Source organism: Carassius auratus, chromosome 46, assembly GCF_003368295.1.
Source record: "Carassius auratus strain Wakin chromosome 46, ASM336829v1, whole genome shotgun sequence".
Lineage (NCBI taxonomy): Eukaryota > Metazoa > Chordata > Actinopteri > Cypriniformes > Cyprinidae > Carassius > Carassius auratus.
Window position 1 is genome coordinate 17645693 of NC_039288.1, and position 8714 is coordinate 17654406.

At 38.6% G+C, this 8714-nt stretch overlaps 1 long non-coding RNA gene across 2 annotated transcripts; it reads right to left on the reverse strand.

The window, feature by feature from the left end:
* Window positions 1-2665: 2665 nt before the first annotated feature.
* Window positions 2666-3952, reverse strand: LOC113063773 (uncharacterized). 2 transcript variants are annotated; one of them, XR_003278740.1, is made up of 5 exons: window positions 3648-3952; window positions 3463-3566; window positions 3327-3379; window positions 2954-3241; window positions 2666-2873 (listed from the first exon to the last, which is right to left on the reverse strand). It is a non-coding gene; the product is annotated as an uncharacterized LOC113063773 (long non-coding RNA). The 2 variants fall into 2 exon arrangements; XR_003278739.1 differs by having other exon boundaries at window positions 3327-3566.
* Between the last annotated feature and the right edge of the window lie 4762 nt (window positions 3953-8714).

Consider the following 8714-nt stretch of genomic DNA (forward strand, 5'->3'; position numbering starts at 1 on the left):
CGAATCATTAGATGTAACCGGATCTTTTTGAACCAGTTCACCAAATCGAACTGAATCGCTTTAATCGGTTCGCATCTCAAATACGCATTAATCCACAAATGACTTAAGCTGTTAACTTTTTTAATGTGGCTGACACTCCCTCCGAGTTAAAACAAACATATATCCCGGAGTAATTCATTTACTCAAACAGTACACTGACTGAACTGCTGTGAAGAGAAAACTGAAGATGAACACCGAGCCGAGCCAGATAATGACTCGTTCACGAATCAAGAACCGTTTCTGTCAGACGTGTCCGATTCGAGAACCGAGGAGCTGATGATGCTGTGCATGTGTGATTTAGCGTGACGCAAACCGACACACAGAGCGTCTGAACCGAACTGATTCTTTTGGTGATTGATTCTGAACTTATTCTGTGCTAATGTTATGAGTGCGGGTAAACCGAAGGCTTGCAATCATCGCCAATGATGCCATTACGTCGAGCGCAAAAGAACCCGTGAATCGTTTTCTTCAACCCGGTTTATTGAATCGAACTGTCCGAAATAACTACTAGTGACCCGAAAACCGACAAGTCAATGTTTTGTTCGTTATCTGGGTCTGCTCGGTGTTCATCTTCAGTTCTCTCTTCACATCAGTTCAGTCAGTGTACTGTTTGAGTACATGAATTACTCTGGGATATTGGTTTATTCTGACTCAGAGGGAGTGTCAGTCACATTAAAAAAGTTATTGGAGACGCGAACCGTATTAAACGATTCAGTTCGATTTGGTGAACTGGTTCAAAAAGATCCAGTTACATCGAATGATTCATTCGCGAACTGGATATCACAAACTGCTTTGTTTTGAACTCTCTCACAACAGACACGGAAGAGAAGACAATGCTGAATAAAGTCATAGTTTTTGCTATTTTTGGACCAAAATGTATTTTCCTTGCTTCAAAAAATTCTAACTGACCCTCTGATGTCACATGGACTACTTTTATGATGTTTTTCTTACCTTTCTGGACATGGACAGTAGACCGTTCACACAGCTTCAATGGAGGGACTGAGAGCTCTCGGACTAAATCTAAAATATCTTAAATGGAGGTCTCACGGGTTTTGAACGACATGAGAGTGAGTTATTAATGACATAATTATGATTTTTGGGTGAACTATGCCTTTAAAGTACTATCTAAAAGCAAGCAAGTTGGTTAAATAAAATTTCCAAAAATAACTTGCACAGTGTGATATATTTCCTCCAGTTGTGTACTTACAATATCTCAAAAGTCTCCAAAGATTTTTTATTTCAGAGAAATTCCGATTTTAAATAACTGGCCGTCCCGGAAAATAAATGTCACCTCTCAGTGACGCAATGTCCGTTCTATACTTTGTTTCTGGTGTAGACCATGTGATGTTCCACCACACCGGAATATCAAATGGTCAAATGCGGAATTGTTGGTTATTAATTGGTGTTATAGCCGCGCATATGGTTTGGTTGTAGTTGTTATGGATCACGATTACTCTTTGGCGAGTATTGAAGTGCCAGTAAAACTTAAGCGTCCATATTCGGATACACGCAGACACTGTGTGACAAAAAAAAAATATCGGCCAGGCGTTTACGAGATGGAGAGAGCTGCGCGAAAATCTTGGATTTGACAGAGACTCTGCTCTCGCGAGTGTATTGATAGACAGGTAAGCAAATCAATTATTTATTTTGTTATTGTACAAGTAACGTAATAGTTACAGTAAAGATGGTCCAGGTCTCATCTGGATTTGATAATTCCAGTGAGGATGTATCTGTGTTTCCCTGCAACACATGCAACTGTCAATAATAGCACTTATAAACAAAGTTATATTGCTCTTTGTACTAAGGTAAGGATTTTTATCACGTGTGGTGACTGAGATTATGGCAGTACAATTAAATACAATCGGATATGTGTTGTTAAAAATATATTTAGTCATTACTTGCAAATGTTCGTTCAAATTTACTTTTAGAACGATTGGTTTGAGTACGTTAAACAACACGGCATTAACCATAAACACGTAACACTGCACAACATTAACCCAACAAATCATTTAACAAATAGCTGTAAATTGTAACGTGATAATATAGTATAACATTTCACGTTCCTTGCAGTTCATTAATTATGATGACATAAAATAATACAATCAGATATACAGGTAATACAAAAACGAATAAATTACCTCATCCGTGATCATGATTCGTTTATCCAGTTTAGATACATTGCTATGGTGAAAACGCATTAAAAAAGACATCATCACCTGCTTCATAGCGTCATCAAGCTTCGCCTTTGTTATTGTTGGAAATGCGCCCTCTTGTGGTCAATTACAAAAATCGCATACTGGAGCTTTAAACGAATATATATATATATATATATATATATATATATATATATATATATATATATATATATATATATATATATATATATATATATATAAACGATGAATTTAAGCTTTAAAATTGCTCTTAAGTCATTTTTACAACATACAGATTTATAGCACGCCTAGCAAACATAAGCACATAAATTTAAAAGAAGTTAAAAGAAGAAAATAGATCTTTGAGACGAAAACACCTAAGCTTATCTTATACGGTTACAGTTGTTTTAACTTTTTTTTATTAATACACTTATAACTTAAATAACCTTATTCAAAACTCAAAGGCACCCACACAACTGTACAAAATGAACATATTATATACAAATAAATAAAACTCTATATCCTTAACAATAATTAAATCCCTTTACTTAATATATATAAAACAGTACTTACCTAAGTCATCATGATACTGTCGGGAAAAAAAGCCACCGAATGATTTAAAGACTTCTCGAAGACGAAGCAGGAGAGGTTGAACTGACGAGTTTGGAGCCACCTAAGCAGCTTCACAGAGGCACATATTGTGAAAAAATACCATTCAGGCCTTATTGTTAATTATTCTCATTACTTGCATAGAAAATTACCTGCCAGAGCGATTGCACTGTCGAGAAAAAAAAAACCTCGCGCTCGTCTGACCCTTCTCATGCAACTCGAAGATGAAGCAGGAAAACTGAACTGACCAGTTTGGAGCCACCTAAGCAGCTGTACAGAAGCACATATTGTGAACAAATACCATTCAGACCTTATTGTTAATTATTCTCACCTGCCAGAGCGATTGCACTGTCGAGAAAAAAAAAAGTCGCTCTCGTCTGACCCTTCTCAGGCAACTCGAAGACGAAGCAGGAAAACTGAAATGACTAGCTTGCCGCCACCTACACCGTTGTAAAGATGTGCATATTGTGAACAAATTTCATTTAAATCATGGCTTAAATTGATACATAAAGAACCACCACTTACCGGAGTGATAACAATGACGGACCAACGTTAACAGGGCGCAGCCTGAGGCAACTCTAAAACGGCGTACAAAAGCACATATTTTGAACAAACATATTTCAACTCTTATGGTAAATATAATATAGAGAACAGCACCTACCGGAGAGATTAACTTACACTGTCAGGCAGAAAAAATAGGCAACGTCTGACCTGAGGCAACAATAAGATCAGGCGGGAAAATTTAACTGACTAACTTGCTGCCACCTATGTTGTACAAAAGTGCATATTATGAATAAACTTTATTTAAATCATATCTTGAATTGATACACATAGAACTACACTTACCAGAGCGATCACAATGAGGGAATAAACAGAAGCCGCTTAAGGGGACTCGAAAATGAAACAGGAGAAAATAAAATGGCGTTGTTTATAATAAAGCATTCGAACTGCGCATGCTCATCAGCCTTTGTTGGCAAAACTAATAACCAACTTAAAGTTGTTAGTTGTTCTAACTTGAAATATTAATTTGGTGTAACAAATTGATCTTAATTTCTATTCAACTTACATTTCTGTGTTATCTCAACTTTTTTAATGTTAAATTGTTGAATTAACTTTAAAAACTGAGTTTGCAATACAAAATGTAAGTTGGATTTTTTACAGTGTGGTAGTTCCACCCCAGTTAATTTTTAAGTTTGGGATGTATCTAGACCTCATGCAAAAGCAAAAATCATTCATTATAATCGCCTGAAACTGTAGATCACTTACTTAAAGGACACCCATATGCCCTCACCTCCCCTTCCTCCCCTGTTCAGCCGACCGCTCTGAACACATTGTCTGGACTCCTCTCACCCCATATTACACTGCTCCATTGGAGGCGTTTCTCAATGTCAAGGATCCTTCCTTAGCAGGACTTGTCCTTCCAAGTCACTTCCTTCGGAGGCTAGGTGAGTCTCCTGTGTAGGATTCGGAGAACACGTAAATGGAACAGACTACCAAGTGCATGTCATTGCGTCATTACGTCAGTGAAAAGGTCCGCTTTCGGCACTGAAAAGATGGAAATGTTTGTTCTTTGGTTGCTGTATAGCATTTTTTCCAAAATGGAAATTGAATTGGTGAGGCAGCATCAGCGTCAGGATAGAAGGAGGAGATTTTTAATGCCGTCAAAGATGTGGGATGGTAAGTAACATTAACGCTCTTATCATTCATTTAAAAATAATTACATCCATTATGTTATGGGTCAAGTTGTAAATTGACCCGCACTGTTTAAACATACTTGAATAAATATGATTAAAATTGAGTTTATTGGTTTAAAAGCGATTATATTGCGATTATATTGCCTTTGGGAACAGAACTGTGTCCATGGCAGCGCTCTTTTTTTCATGGCAACGGTGTGTTATACTTCGCAGTGGTCTGTTATCTAGAAATAACAGACTGGAATTCAACCAAGCCAATTATAATTTAGATTTAAAAAATATATATAAGAACTATTTGTTAAGGGGGGGGTGAAATGCTATTTCATGCATACTGAGTTTTTTTACACTGTTAAAGGCGGGGTGAAATGCTCGTTTTCACTCAATATCATGTTAATCTTGAGTACCTATAGAGTAGTACTGCATCCTTCATAGCTCCAAAAAGTCTTTAGTTTTATTATATTTATAAGAGAAAGATAGTCTGTACCGATTTTTCCCGGAAAAACACGAGACAACCCAGCAGATTACCAAAAGAGAAACAGCATTAAGGGACCAGTGGATGGAGTTTATTTTTACAGAGCATCAATGGAGTTGTGCAAGTGTTTGTGTTTGTTCCCTGCATTTCGGATTGCACGTCGTTTATTTCTTAAGGATAATGCAGTGCCAACGAAAAAGGGTCACAATTGTGTGTTGGCACAATTTCAGCCTCTGGATCTGTGTCACAGCTTCCACATGCTCTCAACTCAAAAGCCTACTGGTGCTCATGATTCTTTAGCTCCGCCCACACGTCACGCCTCCAGCCGCTCGTGTTTTTCCGGGAAAAATCGGTACAGACTATCTTTCTCTTATAAATATAATAAAACTAAAGACTTTTTGGAGTTATGAAGGATGCAGTACTACTCTATAGGTACTCAAGATTAACAGGATATTGAGTGAAAACGAGCATTTCACCTCCCCTTTAAAGGCTTGTCCTATCTCATAAACAATGTTTTTTTACATTTCCCCAACTTTTTTTTACTTTATTGAGCAAAATGATCCCTTCAGTCTTTCTCTCCACATTTTGAACATAATGTATGTGTGTGCTTTCGCATATGTATTTATTGCATTCAACACAAGTTGTACTGGTTTTACTGGCTTGTCGAGATGAGCAGAGCTGGCATCTTTTCCATTGACACTTTTATGTTGAAAGAATAAATTGACAAATTGTCAAATTGACCCACAACATAATAGAGTGTTAAGCTTAAGTAACATTCTAGCTATTAAAACACATGCAATGGTAAAATATGTGATCAAAAAGCTATATTAAGTAAAAATTACGGTGAATCACCAGTAAATGGGAACAGCTTTAAATCCACCTAATGCAAATCAGTTGAGCTGATATGTTTAATAGTTAAACAAACATTAAATTAATGGCAAAACTGAAAATATACTTAAACCTTCCTCTCTTTTACATGTTGTACAGGCTCGACACTACTGTGCCATCAATGCCACAGTGCCAGTACTGCAACGGTACTATGGAGGGGAGGACACTCGGCCAGACTTCAGGCTGGGCAGAGAGGCCATACAGCAGCTGATGGTGGCCCTGAAAACTGACAGGCAGCATGGATGGGGCCCGGCCCTGGAGACACTCGTGTTCCTGTTCTGGCTGGCAACCAGTTCAGCCTACAGAGTTGTCTCCAGGGTCTTCAGCATGCCTCTTCCCACAGTGCACAGGGTTGTACACAAGATGGTGGATGAGGTGGTGGCTGTGCTCCCCCAATTTGTGCACTTCCCACGCACACCGGTGGCCCTGATGGTCATGATTATAATAACCGAAAGCTCTTCCCTTCAGTGGTGCTCCAGGAAGTCTGTGACCATCAGGGTCGCTTCATTGACATCTTTGTGGGTTACCCAGGAAGTGTGCATGATGCACGCATCCTTAAGAACAGCCCCATCTACACTGGGGGACTTACCCTCCGCCTGGGTATTTTCTCCTAGCTGACGGTGGCTACCCATGTCTACAGGAACCCCTGGCACTTATCACACCATATAAGAGGCCAGTGAGAGGCATGGCAGAGCAAAGGTTGAACTACCATCATTCCAAAGGTCGCACAATCATTGAGCGTGCATTTGGAATGATGAAAACCCGCTTCAGGTGCATCTTTTTAGAAGCACTTGAAGTACATTCACTGTTTGTCCCTAAGGTAATAAATCATTGCAATACTTCTGTAGTGGATTTTTTTTTTATCAAATCATAGTATCTTACTCAAAATAACAGTTAATGCTTAACAACTTCTAAAGTAACACTATCTTCTGTGCTTCATGTTTTTTCACATCTCAACAGATGTCTTGTATCCTTTTGGTCTGCCTTGTGCACAGGTGGTGACAGCATGTGTAATCCTGCACAACATTTGTGTTGGTGTCGGAGATGTGCTGGAAGAGGTTGTGGAGGAGGAGGACAACCAGCCACCTGGGGAGCTTGATGGTGGGGAGAGCCGAAGTGGAGCTGCTTGGCGGGCTGCGCTGACCAAAGAGGTGTCTGCACTCCACCAGGCACCTCTTGACCATGACTATTTTTGCCAGGTGAATATTTAAGTGTGGACTATGACCTTCTGCACTTACATTCAAGTACATACAACACCACCATTGGTAAACACCCATACTGTCAAGAAGGTAAATGAAATATACTTAATGTACCAGTGATGTACTGTATTATGGTCTTAACTGACCATAAAATTACATTAAGTATATTTTATTTTCCTAAAATGATATATTAAATATACTGCAACTGTTGTAGGATCAATTATCATCTTACAATTATCATCTTTCTGTCTGTAAATGTTAAATGTACATGTCAGATTGGATTACCATTGGACTAACCTAGACTTTCTTCTTCTGTCTGCAGCCTTGAAGTAACAACAGCAGCAGCGGGGGTGCTGTAAGGCAGTGTGGCTGATGCTCACTTGAGTTCTTGTCTTGTTGTATATATGGTGTAAATGTTTAGGTTGTTGTATATAGTTGTAGATATAAAAATGTTGTTTAAATTAATTTGCTGCTTCATGTATATAGTTCTCAATATAGAAATGTTTAAATAAATTTTTTTATGTAACAAAGATGAAATAAAGGGGGGGGGGTGAAATGCTCGTTTTCACTCAATATCCTGTTAATCTTGAGTACCTATAGAGTAGTACTGCATCCTTAATAACTCCAAAAAGTCTTTAGTTTTATTATATTCTAAGAGAAAGATAGTCTGTACCAATTTTTCCCGGAAAAACGCGACCGGCTGGAGGCGTGACGTGTGGGCGGAGCTAAAGAATCACGAGCGCGAGTAGGCTTTTGCGTTGAGAGCATTTGGAAGCTGTGACATTACCGTGAGGACAAAACCATCCAAAACAAACCATAGCTAACAGTCAGATTCAGCCGTTTATTTATGATCCAGAATCAGATCCAGAGGCTGAAATTTAACAAGAGCTGCATCAGCAACGACGTCTCTATGTGGTATGTACGGAAACTGTATATATTTGCTTAGCGGTTTTGGAAAATGACTAAGTTCCACTTTGTCGTCTTTTTTTTTTTTTTTTTTTTTTTTTTTTTAAGCTGTACATGTGGAAAGTGCAGTTTGATGACAACATCGCATGTTGGGCCTTCTTTGAAAAACAAGCATCTTCGAAATGCAGGGGAACAAACAAAAACACTTGCACAACTCCGTTGATGCTCTGTAAAAATAAACTCCATCCACTGGTCCCTTAATGCTGTTTTATTTTTGGTAATCTGTGCAGGGTTGTCTTGCCCTGGCAACCAAAAACACACTTCTTTTGTGACTTTTCGTGACGCTCTCGCTCTGATCAGTGAAGTCTGTTGTGCTCTCAGTGCTCTGCTATACGGGAGCGCGCGCTCTTCCGGCAGAAGTGCCTCAGGACCCATATAAGGAAATTCCGCTCCATCTAACGTCACACAGAGCCATACTCGAAAAAAACTTTCCGAAACTTGTGACAAACCGGAAGGAGTATTTTTGGAACAGAAATACTCCTTCAAACGTACAACTTAATTTTTGAAACATTGTCCATGTTTAGTATGGGAATCCAACTCTTTAACAGTGTAAAAAACTCAGTATTCATGAAATAGCATTTCACCCCCCCTTTAATGCTTTCTGTAGAGCTTGGAATACTAAATCACAAAACGTTGTAAATAAGGGTGAAGACATTGTTCAATACATTTTGTTTTTCTATTGCGGTCTAAAGAA